The sequence below is a fragment of the Tursiops truncatus genome, chromosome 10 (genome assembly GCF_011762595.2).
Source record: "Tursiops truncatus isolate mTurTru1 chromosome 10, mTurTru1.mat.Y, whole genome shotgun sequence".
Lineage (NCBI taxonomy): Eukaryota > Metazoa > Chordata > Mammalia > Artiodactyla > Delphinidae > Tursiops > Tursiops truncatus.
The window spans coordinates 9,835,426-9,850,297 of NC_047043.1; the positions used below are offsets into that span (position 1 = coordinate 9,835,426).

The 14,872-nt window shown below is 42.7% G+C and overlaps 1 protein-coding gene across 8 annotated transcripts in view; it reads left to right on the forward strand.

Moving 5' to 3' along the window:
- The window catches only part of LOC101331229 (phosphatase and actin regulator 1), a 303,689-nt gene that overhangs the window by 73,209 nt on the left and 215,608 nt on the right, over positions 1-14,872 (forward strand). Inside the window, exon 1 of one of the 8 annotated variants that reach the window (XM_073810337.1) lies at positions 12,511-13,219. The exons of the other annotated variants lie outside the window; for them this stretch is intronic. The gene's annotated coding sequence lies outside the window, so the exon portion shown is untranslated. Of the gene's footprint in view, positions 1-12,510; positions 13,220-14,872 lie in introns of those variants that run through there. 8 annotated transcript variants of the gene reach the window in all.

Below are 14,872 nucleotides of genomic sequence, written 5' to 3' on the forward strand. Positions count from 1 at the left end.
AAGGAAATCAGATTTCATACATCGCACTTGGTGTATAACGTTACCATGATTCAAGTAAACTCTTTCCTGAAGAAAAGAATAGTATTAGCCCTCAGGATGGCTACAAAAATAGATGACACAGGGGGTCACATTGAGAGGAAAGGAAGCTTCTTACCTGGGAAGTAGAAAGCAAAGGGCTTCAATGTCTAATAGTATGAGCACAAGCGTCGAGTTGATGTTACTTACTATTGAAGAGTTTAGACAGTGTCAGCAAATGTCTTCTGTAAAGGGCCAGGCAGTAAACGTTTTAGGCTTTCACCGTAAGATATCCGTGGCGGCTCTGCTGTTGTAGCCCAAAAGCAGCCACAGGCAATAAAGAAATGAAAGAGTGTGACTGTGTTCCAAGAACATTTTATTTACAAAGACAGGCAGCAAGCTGAATTTAAACCGGGGGTTATAGTTTGCCAACCCCTGGTGTAGACTCTCAAGTGTGAGAGGGTGCAGATCCCAGCTGTGCCACTTGCTAACTGAGTGGTTTTAATTCAGAGTACGCCTCAGTTTCTGCATCTGTAAAATGGTGACTCTTTTTTGAAAAAAATAAAATTTATTTATTTATTTTGGCTGCGTTGGGTCTTCGTTGCTGCGCGCAGGCTTTCTCTAGTTGCGGCGAGTGGAGGCTACTCTTGTTTGCGGTGCGCAGGCTTCTCATTATGGTGGCTTCTATTATTGCAGAGCACGGGCTCTAGGCGTGCGGACTCAGTAGTTGTGGCTCATGGGCTCTAGAGCGCAGGCTCAGTCGTTGTGGTGCACGAGCTTAGTTGCTCTGCAGCATGCGGGATCTTCCCGGACGAGGGCTCGAACCCGTGTCGCCTGCATTGGCAGGCGGATTCTTAACCACTGCGCCACCAGGGAAGCCCCTGTAAAATGGTGACTTAACAGCATCCACACTTGGGGCTGGGATCAAATGAGATAATATAAATAAAGCACTTGGCACTGACCCTGGAATACAGTAAGCGCTCTGTAGGTTGTGGCCATTACTGTAATTTTCCTAAGTGTTCTTTATATCCTCCCGGCTTTTTTCCTTCTTGCTTTGCATTGTAGTAAATGAATTCACATCGAACTCACGCTTGTGAGTGCTATGGTCAGATGTTTTCTTTGCAGCCCTCTTTTTCTATCTGCAGATTTTTGAGTTTAAAGAATAATAAGAAAAATGGTATCTGTAGTTCCTACCTGTGAGGATTGTTGTAAATATAAAATTCACGTGTAGTAATACACGCAGTGCCTGGGACATGGCACTCGATATGTCATAGCTGATAGGAAGAGGAAGAAAAGAAGTTGACAATGTAAGTTTTTTAAAATGAAGACTGTAAAGAAATTCACTAATTAGAAATCTGGAATTTCAATTAAATAGGAATTCTGATGGGGAAGATTTTAGCATTCATGGTGCATAAATGACTTAGTTTTACATTTGGAATCAATTAATTGCTTGGCTCTGTTAATCAGTGATTTCCTAAAGTGGAATCCAGTGCTCATAAACTAGGAACTTTAAAACGAGTTGAGATATTTGCTTTTCAAAATGATTTGTTTATATTATAGCAAAAACAGGACAAATCACACAAGCAAAACAGCTGTCTGTTGGTCGTGAAGCACAGTCTGTGTTACATGTTGGGAGCACCCCCTATGAACAGTCACGTATGTGCTGAGCCAATGATCCAGCAGTAATATATGCAAGAGGTGAAAGCAGAGCTTGTTGATCGGGTCCTGGCTTCTTCTGAGTCATGTGTTGTAAGTTATAGGGAACAGGATTTCTCACCCTTGGCACTATTGATATTTTGGGCCACATAATTCTTTATTATGGGAGGTTGTCCTGTGCATTGTAGGATGTTTAGCAACATCCTGGCCTCTACTCTTAACTGGAAACTACATTTATAAGGAGAAAAATCTGTGGAGAACAGCAGCTGATTAACCAAATGAGCTAAAATTTCTGCGCAGTCGTATAAATACAGCATTGGTGCCTATTCTTGTCATCAAAAGGACCTGTGGCTTCGTTACTCAATGTCCCCCTCCATCCACCAGATCCCCCCAAATTAGGACTAACTCAAAATCATCTTCAGACTCTTAAACATTAGATTTTTAATGTCATCAAAATATTTACCGTTGCTTTTTGGCAGGGAACTGATAATAGAGGATATTTTTTCTTTTTTGTGGCCCCAGATAAATTGCAGACATGTAACTGAACTCATTTTTCATTTTCAGGATACACTTGACCTATTATGGTTACTGTTAACATGATAGTGCTGTATCATGATGTCAGGCTAGCATAATAGCACGAAAGTATTATTGCCAGAGTTTTATGGACAAGTTGTCTTGCATGGGTACAGTCTGTTAAAATGTACCATTATATCATTGATTCTTTCTATAAACAGCCATACATAGCATGTATTGACAATTAGACAAACAAAAAATTTTAGGACCAACGCATAATGTTGTTTATTTCCAGCTGTTTATCCTCATTGGTCAAGCTCAGAACCAGGAAAACCCTGTTTATGGTATTGATTCAATCTGTCAGAATTTTTGAAGCTTAATTCATGCAAATCTGACTACTGTCATTCTGCTTCAACTTTTGCAGTTTGAACTGTTCTAGAAAAGAACTTTCTTGGTGCTATAGAGATAGAACTCACTTGCCTACTCCTGTCCCCTTAGCTCTGTAAGTGCTAGTTTATGGGGTTTTTTTTGTTTTTTGTTTGTGGTGCGTGGGCCTCTCACTGTTGCGGCTTCTCCCGCTGCGGAGCACAGGCTCCGGACGCGCAGGCTCAGCGGCCATGGCTCACGGGCCCAGCTGCTCCGCGGCATGTGGGATCTTCGCGGACCGGGGCACGAACCCGCGTCCCCTGCATCGGCAGGCGGACTCAACTACTGCACCACCAGGGAAGCCCTAGTTTATGATTTTTAATAAAATTGTCTATACTAAATATGATAGAGCAAAACTGTCTCAAGAAATATTTCTGCTAAAATTTCTGTACAACCTACCTTCAAGAAAATCTGAAAATTGTTTTCTCCATGTCTTATCTAAGCTATTAGATGATTGTGTGTGTGTCTCACAATATTGTGAGTACTTCTGCAGAGCCGAGGCGTATCTTTTTCTAATTCACAAAGTGCACAGAGTACAGATGCTCAATAAATGTTGAACTGAATTCATAAAAGGTGGTTTGATAGGGAAACCAATTTTTGTTCAAGTACTTAATATAGAAATTTTTTCCCTCCAAACCACTTCCCCTCATATTTTATCTTAGAGGTTCAGTTATTGCTCTCTTGGTGAGCTGAGAAAGAGCTAAAAATAAACAGCTGTTTTTTTTCCCCCAGTGGGTGTGTAGCTGAGTTCTCCAGATAATATTTTTTAAAAATCCTGTTATTGGTTTTGGGGTCGTGGTTATGAGTATCTGAGTGTTACAGAGAGGACTTCTTTGTGAGACTTAAATTTCCTGTGTCTTCTCCATTTGCAAATAAGGATTCTTTTAACCGGGTTTGTTCTCCTGAGTTGAGTCTTCTCTAATACATTCAATTATGTTACTGCATCTAATTTTTTTTTTTTTTTTTTTTTTTTTTTTTGCGGTACGTGGGCCTCTCACTGTTGTGGCCTCTGCTGTTGCGGAGCACAGGCTCCGGACGCGCAGTCTCAGCGGCCAAGGCTCACGGGCCCAGCCGCTCCGCGGCATGTGGCATCTTCCCGGCCAGCGTGTCCCCTGCATCGGCAGGCGGACTCTCAACCACTGCGCCACCAGGGAAGCCCCTGCATCTAATTTTTAAGTAAACGTAAAAGGAAACAGTTATATTTGCATTTGAGCCAGTATGAATGGCAAAAATTTACTTTTCTGGGGAGCAGAGAGCCAGGAAATAGATGAAGAAATTACCTTCAATGTTCCTTGAAGGATAGTTCAACAAATATCAAATACTGTTAGAAAACCTCTGAAAATATTGACCTTATGGTGTCGTATTTCCTTCTCCTTAGTGGATCTACCCCAGATCTCGGGCAATTCCTATTTACATACACGCCCCGAAGCCTTCATAGGATGCGTGGAGTGTCTGCTTTGTGCACTGCATAACGGTGTGAATATGTTTGAATTACTCTTTGCTTTTGTAGTCAACTTAGCTCTAAGATTAAAATCCAAATTATTTTCCCCAAGACAAAAATTAATTTTAACTATGTCTTATTAACCTAGTGGGTTAATAAGCTAGTGTGGTTTTAGCTAGTGGATTTTTTTTGTTGTTTATTAATCTATAAAGACTATACTTCTTTTTTTTTCAGTAGAGTGCCATTTTCATGTAAATTAAATCCTATAGAATAAAGATGAATTTGGCATCCAACTAAATTTGAACTTACAAAGAGCCCCTTCCCTCCCCCATCCACTTTTTAGAAAGGAGTTGATTATCTCCTTTCAAAATATTAATATTCCAGAGAAGTTAAATGTGGCAGATTTTTTTTTTCTTTTAACCCAGGAAACCATTTTAGTGCACTGTTCCAGTTTTTGGTTAAACTACAACTCTTTTTTAAAATGCAATAAATCTGCTAGGTAAGAATTATAATTAGTGGAATGTCAAGGTAATATTTTTACATTTAAAATATAATTTTATGATGAATTTGTAATAATAATAGTAATATTTGTTGGGGTCTTAACTATGGCCAGGAACTGTATTCCACATGTAAGTACATTATCTTATGTAATACGAAAACCTGTAAAGAAGATGATATTATTCCCAATTTAAAGTGGAGAAACTTGCTTTAGTTCATGAGGCACATGTCTATTCACTCCAAAGTCAGGCTTTTAAATGCTACATCACGCATACCCCAGTGATAGCCTCTGGCAGGAGAGGTGACATTCAGTTATCAGTAATTCCTTTATGCCCCATACACTCAACCACACCTCCACTAAGTACCACTTGTAGATTTCTGTTACATTTAACCACAAATGCAATATTCACGTTACAATAATGGCAATAAACTTTTCATAATTTAATAATCACAATGGCTGATACGCTAGATATAAATGCTTCAAATATATTCATTCTTCATAACAATTTAAGAGACAGGTTCTCTTACTTCCTCTCTTGTACAAAGGAAGATATTGGGGCTTTGTATGTGGTTTGTAGATGGCAGAGATGGGATTACATCTAATCTACCCCCCATCAGAAAATAGAATTATAGAGAAATTTGAGATCATCTCTGACTTTATGACCCAGATAGAACCACTGTTTAGCCAAGTTTCTTCTTCCAGATTCTATGCTTATGTATAGATAGATAGGTAAGTAAACCTCTTTTAGAAAAATCAAATTATACCATATATAATACTTGACAACTTACTTTCCACTGAATAAGAAACCATGGCAGCTTTCATGTCAGTAATTAGAGGTGTCCATCATCATTTTTAATGGCCACATAGTTTATGTTCAGTGCTTGTCCCTTAATTAATCCCTAGTGATTGGACCATTTGGGTCACTGTCTTTTTATGCTAATAAAATACACAGGGAGTTTAGTTTGTGATGTTACCCTTCAATAATATATCAAACGTGACCCAGGTCAACAGATCTCTTGTGGCATGTGGGACAAACTTCTATGAAAAGCCAGTGACTGAGGTGAAGCAAAATCGCCAGTTCAGTTAGGTTTGGGATAACACTTAGAACTAAGACAACTCTTCTAAGAAACAGGAAAATGTGAGTGAAATCTCCCTGTGTCATTTCTTCCCTGTGGCTTTTAGAGGTAGACACTGTCTCCTCTGCCGCAGCCCCACATCCTGCCATGGCTCTGCCTGCAAGTAAATAAAGAATGAATCTCAACTACAATTGTTTGTCCTCACCATGCGCATTCCAGGGGATAGGCTCTGGTTTGCATATATATAGTATTTCCTATCGTGTCTTTTTCTGAGAAACATTCATGCATTTATTCACTCAAAAAATATTCCCTGATCATTTCCTAGGTGTCATAAATGGCCCTTGCTCTCCAGCGTCATCAGTCTAGTAGGGGAAGGTCAGTTAGGATGCTTTTGGCTACAGTAAGGGAAGAAAGACCCTGGACATCTTGGCCTTAAACAATTAGATCATCTATTGTCTAACATAATAAATATCTAAGTGGGACAGGCTCGAGCGTGATCCCATTGCCCTGTGATTCTCTCCTCTGCCCTCTTTGGCTTCAGGACTCCATCCCCAGGCTGGTTGCAAGATGCTTATAACCGTTCAGACCTTACATCCTGATGCCACAGCAATCAGAGTAGAAATAGGACTGTCTCTTGGTGCCTTTCTCTAAGAGGAAAGAAGCCATTCTTAGAAGCCCGACCGCCTATATAGGCACCCCTTACAGATCTCAATGGCCAGGTCTGCGCGGGCTACCCACCTTCCGTCAATCACTGATCAGAGATCCACCCACTAGTGCTGGGGGCGGGGCCTCCAGGAAGCTTGTGGTCCTGTGGAGAAGGGATAGACAGGTGAGCGTGATGATGTGGGTTCTGTTAGAAGGGAAGATGGGCAGAAAGGAGTGCAACATTCTCTGTTAAGGAGGAAAGTGGTGTTCAGAAGTGAAACAAATAATCATCCAGGCAGAGGGAATGGCAGGTGTAAAGGCCTTGATGCAGAAATGATGTGTTTCTTGTTGTGTCTGAGGAAAACAAAGATGAGCTGGGTCGGAGTCAGTGAGTGGGGCAGCTCGTGTCCCTCGGTCATTAGGAAAAAAAGTAAGAATTTAAATACACTCTAAATTCTTTGTGAATTCAGAACTTCTTATGGGGAAAAATGAACCAATGACTTTCCTTGCTGAGACCTCTTTAGAAATTGAACATCTTTCATGGAGAAGAATCATCAAAGGTCCTCAAAGGAATTATTGACAGGACAAAAAGAATAGGCCATTTACCTCTGAAAAAAGACTAATGGAATTTAATTTCTGTGTTCTGAAACAAGTGAAATTAAGAATTCCTTATGAAAGAGGCAAAAAAAATATATATAAGCAGTTTCTTACTTTTTGAGTAAGGGTCAAGGCGAGGCCCGAGTTAGAGCTGCTTATGGTAATTACTCACACATGGAAAAGGGAAAGAAAACAGGGATGTTTATCAAGGACCTTCATTCCTGCTAAAATATTTTTTTTCCAGAAGTACTATTTAGATTTCACACAGTCACTACACAGATGACAAATGGCACTGAAGAACTGGTCTATGAGCTAATGGGAGGTAAATAAGAAAACGGTGTAATGTCGTCAGTGGAAGAAAATGAGAAGTCTGAGCTTAAGAGGAAGCAGACTCAAGAAATGATTCTTCAGGGGAACGTGAGGCTTCATAAGGTTCTCTGTCACGCTATATTCAATAGGTAACTGAGTGACTCTTATTATGAGATCTCGGAATGAGCTCAAGGGAGGAAAAATGCTGAGAAGTGTATGAACCTTGATGGTATTACTGGAGGGAAAGACTGTTGGAAAAGGGTCGAATCCAGTAACCTACACACCCTGGTCTTAAGCATTCTCAAGCCATCCAAGAGATCCGAGGTGTGCCTGACAATTGACCCATCTCTAGACTCAGAGCCCTGGACCACTTTAATTCCTGTGTGAGTTGGCATATTCCGGGCAAATCAGTTGACCCCTCTGTGTCTAACTTCCTGCATCTGTAAAAAGGGACAAAAAAGACACTGCCTTGGCATTTTCCAAATTTTGTTCTGTGGAACACTAGTCTATGATGAGACCTCAATCGTGTCCCACAAGGAAACACCAAACAACCATATTTGCGATTAACTTAAGTTTGGGAAACAAAGGGTTAAACAAAAGGTTTATCCCGGACCTTCTCCAAGTCTTAAAAAGGCTAAATTGTGATGTGATTCTTTGCGATGAGAAAATAGTGTGTCAATCATAATTGTAAGGAAACAAAGTTAGGAAATTTGATACCCTACCTACATAACGGGGAGGTTATGAAAATCTAATGAGCTAACAGATGTAAAAACACTTGGAAATAAAGCACTCCACGAGCATTAGACATCTTTAAAGAATCCTCAGTGATCTGAGGATTTGGGGGCCGGCTGATGGCACTGAAGTATGACCTAATTTTCAGCACTAGGGATCATTCTCCTTAGCCAGCCACTCAAAGGCTATGGATTCAACTGGGAGTAGGAGTCTAGGCTCCTGTAGGAGTGCTCTATCTAGTATGTTTCTCCAAGTGCGATTCTTGGAATGCTGGCATCAGAATTACCTGGGCTACGTATTACACATTCACATTCTGGTTCAGCAGGTTTAAGATGGAGCCCAGCGATCAAAAGTTTCATAGGTACTTACTTCGGTTGGTTGTTACATCAGTCTGGAGGGTCTCAGCATAGTTCAGAGATTCCAAAATTTTAAAAATTCATGTAATTCCTTAAGGGACATCCTAGGGTGAAGAGGTAAGGGACTGTAGCCCTAGAGGAACCCTCATTGGCCAGGTGGTCTGCCTGGTACCAGAGGAGACTTCATTTTTAGATAACTTTTATTGAGCTCCTCTTCTATGCCCCCAAAGAGTGTTTTTAAGTACATACCTGTTAATCCTTACAAGTCAGTATTGTCTTTATTTTACGGGAGAGCAGACTGGTGGTCACACAGTTAATTTGTTAGAACTCTTTTGGTTGCAAGTGAAAGCGAACCCAACCCATCCTAGCTTAAGTAAAAAAGAGAATTTATTGGTTCATGTAAGGCAGATGTCCAGGGTTAGAATGGTTCCAGGCATGGCTGGATCCAGGGGCCCAAATGATATAATGAGGTCTCATTCTCACCTGAGCCATCCCTCCCTCAGCCTTTTTTTTTTTTTTTTTCCTCTGTTGGCTCAATTCTGAGGCAGCCTCTCTCCTCAAGATGGCAGAAAGATTGCCAGCAGCTCCATGCTATAGGGCAAGTTTTGGCAAACTGTAGTCCCAAAGGCTGGCTGCTTGGGTAAATAAAAATTTTTTGGAACACAGCCATGTTCATTTGTATGTGATTGTCTGAAGCCGCGCTCATGTAGCAACAGCAGAATCGAGGATTTGTAGCAGCGGTGTATGGCCCATAAAGCCCAAAGTATTTGATTTGCCTTTATGGAAAAAGTTTTGCTGACCCCTGCAGGAGAAACCAGGTTTCATTGCGGTTTGATTTGAATCTGAGAGGCACTGTTTATTTACTTCGAGACCCAGGGTCTGAGGTTTTAAGATGAACAAAGAATTTACATTATTTAAAGATTATTACTTTGTATTAACAAAAGACTTGAGAGTTCGTTTACAATTTAAATACACAAGTTCCATTCCCAGCACAAGTATGTAGATTAAAGGAACGATAGAATGTTTTATAAGTTTTTTTAGTCATTACATGCTTTGGTGGTTGAAGGTTAGATTCCTGGGACGTGAAACAGAAATTTTGTTTTGAATATCTCAGGAAGAACTTCGCAGATAACATATACTATCTCAATAAATACACCACAGACCTGTGTAAATGTAAATAAGACATTTCCCCACCTGTCTAGTCTGTTAGCAATGTGCTTTGTCCCTTGACTGTGTTCGTGGAATGTGAATATCCTCTCAGCACAGTTCTTAGAAAATAGAAAGTATTTGATGTAATAGAATTGTTTCCTTTCAAAGCATATGAATTACCATTGTGCCCTAGAAATTATTTTAACATTAACCAGGTCTGAGGGAAGGTTTTAAAGTTTATGGGCCCTGCTTCGAACAGACTTAGAGCCTAATATACAGTCCCAGTTGAAAGAGCACGTCTATCAGTAGCCCCAACAAAATCTGTAATTGAGTCTCATTGCCTGGAGGGACTCAATTGCTCATCCCTGAATGGATTACTAGGGGTGGGAGGGTGGGTGGAGAATGAAATGTTCTGATTCGCTGACACTGGGTCCCGTGCCCACCTCTGGTGTCAGGAGTGAGATCATCCTTTACTGAGCTGCCAGGACTGGAAATGGAGGAGAGGTCCAGGACTGGAAATGGAGGAGAGATCCTCTGGAGGAAAATCAGGAAGCCCAGGCCTCCTGCCTGGAAGGCAGAAAGCACCCTTATCCACCAACAGCTATTAGGCAGTAGATTGTAGATCTGAGCCCACATCCTCCTGGTTTCAAAACTAAGATTCTTACCACCACCGTACACAGTGTATAGCCTTTTCCAGGCCAAACTGGTACCTGCTGAGTTGCTAATTGTAGCCTGTGGCATAAGTGCTTAATAGAGAACCTCCTACACATGGTTCCGAATGTGCTAGTGACCTCGGGTGGGTATCGTCCAGGGCATATATGCTTGTATTTTATGCATATGCATTTTATATATGCGTATATTTTATGACATTTTAGGATAAGACTGGTGACACCACTTTTCTGTTGCTAGAGTGGGATCAATTTATATTGGCATCTGTTTTGTAGCCTTTGCGAAATGGAGCTCATTTTCTCCCTGTCCCTGAAGCCCTCCTATTACTTTAGTCACTAACACAGGGATTTGAAAAGCAAGCCTTTCATAGTGTAAGAACGGATTTTTGAAAATAGACAAGTCTTCATTTAAAGCCTGGGTTTCTCTTTCCTGAGAATCACATCTTCCTGTTCATTAAGTTTCTCCTCAGTTTCCCCACCTGTAAAATGGGGATAATAATAGCACTACCTCATAAGCTTAACGTGAGGATGACATAAGGTAATACATATCGAGGGTGTAGGTCAAGTGCCTGGCAGACTTAAGTGACTAAAAATGGCCGCTATTATTGATACGGTTATCATCATCATGATTACTGTCATCATTGACGTGAATGCCCACGGAAGCACCATCCTGTTCAGAATCTCTCTTCCTGTTACAAGGAACTGATACCCTGTTCACAGTCTGCAGAGTTCTGTAGACCATGTTAGTCATAGCTGCTTATACAGTGGCCTACACTTTCAGAACCAGGGGAGCTACCCTCTTCAAAAATCAGTACATCTTAGGGCACAGGATTTAGGGACAGTCTCATATTCCTCTTGGATTTCAACTACTGCTTCAAGAGCAGATTAACAGAAACATGACTTGGGCCGTCTTTGGTCCCATGGGATTCATGAATTCCCCTCTCTCTTCCCTCCATTCCATGCTGTCATAGCGTCCTTTTGCCAAGGTGTCAATAAAGGATGGCTGTCCCTGGTGTGGAAGGCAGTGGCAAGCCTGGGAAAGCCCTTTGGGGCTTGCTTCCAGCAGTGGGTGGACTACCCCCTACCAGGCAGAAATCTCTGGAGCCAGAAAGAAAGGAGGAAGTTGGCCGGTGCCTGAGCAGATATGCTGAGAAGTATGGGCCCAGGCACATGCAGCCTCACTTTCTTTTTCTACCTGCTCCCAGCCGTCAGGACTGTGTTGTCCTGGGCCATTAAGACACACCCCTTAATGGTTCTTCCTCCGTGAAGAATACCCTTCCTGTAACAGGACTGATTAGCAACTGTCTCAATATAAACATTTTCCTGTCCCTCCAGAGGTGCAGTGGCTAAGACTCAAGTGTCCTAATGGTGTGTGATGGTTGCATCTGGAGTGTGGGTACTGTTTTGAGGGGCATGTGATTGGTTTTTCCTTTGGGGAGACCCAAGTAGAGAAGGCAGCCACCTGTGTGTCCAGGTAGCCAAGGGCCTCCAGAACTTCTTCCCCTCCTCGTTGGGGCCAGCACTACTCAAGTTAGCCAGCCTTTAGATTAAGACGGACAGAAGCCTTTGGTTAATGCAGCTGTGTTCTCATTAACATTGTGCTACTCCAGTATCAGTGTCTGTACCTTAATTCTAATATGCAGATGGGGTCCATCTTTGACTTGGTGGTGAGGGATATAGGGCGGAGGAGGGTGGCACACAGAGGGTGGAGAATGTGTAAGGACAGTGAAGGTCACGGGAAGGCCAGAGTGAGAAGAGAAGGTATGAACACTATACGTCCTCGCCCTCAGCAGTGTTAACGCTGGTGTGTTTTCAGGCACTGCACTGAGCCCTTCAGTAGCTCCATGGGCAACATGGCAGTGTTGCTTTACCTCTCAGTCCTTTTAGGCTTACATGTGTTCTCTAAACCGGGCAACCTTCTTTGGACAAAGGAGCCTCCATTTGCCCCCCTGGCCACCGCCTCTAATGCCCAGTCTCCTCCCCTCTGCACCCCCATCTCCATCCCATTCCTTACCTCCTGGGACTAGGCAGTCTCAGGATTTTTAGAATAAAAATGCATCACTGGGCTTCCCTGGTGGCGCAGTGGTTGAGAGTCCGCCTGCCGATGCAGGGGACGTGGGTTCGTGCCCCGGTCCGGGAAGATCCCACATGCCGCGGAGCGGCTGGGCCCGTGAGCCATGGCCGCTGAGCCTGCGCGTCCGGAGCCTGTTCTCCGCAACGGGAGAGGCCCGCATACCGCAAAAAAAAAAAAAAAAAAAAAAAAGCATCACTCTTCTGTTTTTTAAAGACACCTCGTAGTTAGCACAGATGAGTCCTAGGTTAGACAGAAACCCTCTTATGCCTGTTCATTCATAGCAATTCTCCATTTCCCTGTGATAAGGTGTCTCTGTAGAACTGAAAGTGCATTTTAAAAGGGGAAAGCCATAGTCGTTGAGAACTTTCTAAATGGCTAGGGACCTGTGTGACATCATTTTGCAGCTGTAAGCAAAGGTAATGCTGCCTGAGGCAGAAAGGTGACAGTTTCAGGCTCCGGGCAGCTCAGTGTAGTTAACTGACAGCTATCCTCACCTCCACCCCCATCTTGGGCTCCCATTCCTAGGCTGGTGAGATATCATGAAAACATAACCCCTTCCCTGAGATTGGAAGGAAAAGTGAATGTTATCAGATCCTGCTACATAAGCACTCTGGGGCATTGCTTTGGGTTGAGAAGCACATGTCCAACCTGGGAGCATCTCACGTCCCCCCAAAATCCTAAGAGCACTTGGCATATGGGGAGATCTAGAGCAGGGGCCCCAGATGTCCTGGCCCTTCTGCCTCTTCTGTTGACTAGACATCAGATAGCCCAGACACTGCGACTTCCTTTTTTCCAAACTTCTCTGGGGGGCACTGGATGACTAACACATTCTAGGCCAGCAGGACACCAAAGTTGGCGCTTTCTTTGGATAAGCCTTTTGAAAACTAAGCCACCGTGAGAAATACCATGGTAAGGTAAAGCCGGCTAAAGTGCCCCTTGCCCACTCCTCCCCACCGCATCCGCTAAGAGCCCGCCAGGAGCAACCCCGGGCCGCCACGACGGGTGGCTTCAGAACAGACACAGCTACTTGGCTTCTCGGTAATTACAACAGTGCATCCATCAGGTATGTTGTCTCCTGCTTTTCTAAAGAAAAAGAAAAATCACCTCCCAGCCACTACCCTCCCTATGATAAAGCCACCCCCAGTCATGTCATGAAAGGGAGCCCAGACCGTCTGGTCTGTTAGGAGGGTGTTTTTTTGGATGGAAGCACTATATAGACCCCAGAGGTCATCTGGCCCAGGCTTCGCCTGCCCCCCTCAGCTCTCCGAATGAGCTCAGCTGCTAGCTTCCTACCTTTGGGGGTCAACATTCTCAGTCCTGGCAGTGGACAGTCGAGCTGACTCGTGTCTAAGTGAGCATTTTCTCCAGACCGCCGTCTTCTCTCTCAGCAGCAGGAGGAAGCCACCTTTGAGAGCAATGGGCTTGGGCCAAGCAGCTTTTTCTTGATCTGTTTCGACAGAAAGCTGATTTCATAAACACGCCTTTGCTCTGCTCACCTTCACGCTGTTCTCTCTCATGTCCCTGCGGTGGGTCGGATAGAGACCACTTGATTCTCAGCCCTGTTCTGTGTTCTTACTTTTCTTCCTCTTCAAACTGTATTTGCAGTTGGTCTCTTTCCTCACTCTCAAGCCTTCCACATTCGTTATGTGGTGGCAAAAAAGTTTGAGGTCTAGGCCCTCTCATCAGATGGACTGGGGGAAGAAGTCACGTGGATGATTAAACATCAGCCAGTTAAAGTAATCCAGTCTGTTCAAAAATCTGGACTTAAGGGCTAAACATCTTGAATTTACTAATATACTTCTTAAGGCTTCATTTAATGATAGAGTTACAGTTAGGCCTTTATAATGTTTGTGAGCTCTTTGCCACTCTAAATTTCTTAAAAGGCACTCCTAATTTCTTATAATTGTTTTTTGTTTGTTTTTTAAAAATTTTTGTTGGCGTATAATTGCTTTACAATGGTGTGTTAGTTTCTGCTTTATAACAAAGTGAATCAGGTATACATATACATATATCCCCATATCTCCTCCCTCTTGCATCTCCCTCACACCCTTCCTATCCCACCCCTCTAGGTCACACAGCACCGAGCTGATCTCCCTGTGCTATATGGCTGCTTCCCACTAGCTATCTATTTTACATTTGGTAGTGTATATATGTCAGTGCCACTCTCTAACTTGGTCCCAGCTTCCCCTTCCCCCTCCCCATGTCCTCAAGTCCATTCTCTACATCTGCATCTTTATTCCTTTCCAGCCCCTAGGTTCTTTAGAACCATTTTCTTTTTTTTTTTTTTAGATTCCATATATATGTGTTAGCATACGGTATTTGTTTTTCTCTTTCTGACTTACTTCACTCTGTATGACAGACTCTAGGTCCATCCACCTCACTACAAATAACTAAATTTCATTTCTTTTTAAGGCTGAGTTATATTCCATTGTATATATGAGCCACATCTTCTTTATCTATTCATCTGTCGATGGACACTTAAGTTGCTTCCATGTCCTGGCTATTGTAAATAGAGCTGCAATGAACATTATGGTACATGACTCTTCTTGAATTATGGTTTTCTCAGGGTATATGCCCAGGAGTGGGAGTGCTGGGTCGTATGGTAGTTCTACTTTTGTTTTTTTAAGGAACTTCCATACTGTTCTCCATAGTGGCTGTATCAGTTTACATTCCCACCAACAGTGCAAGAGGGTTCCCTTTTCTCCACACCCACTCC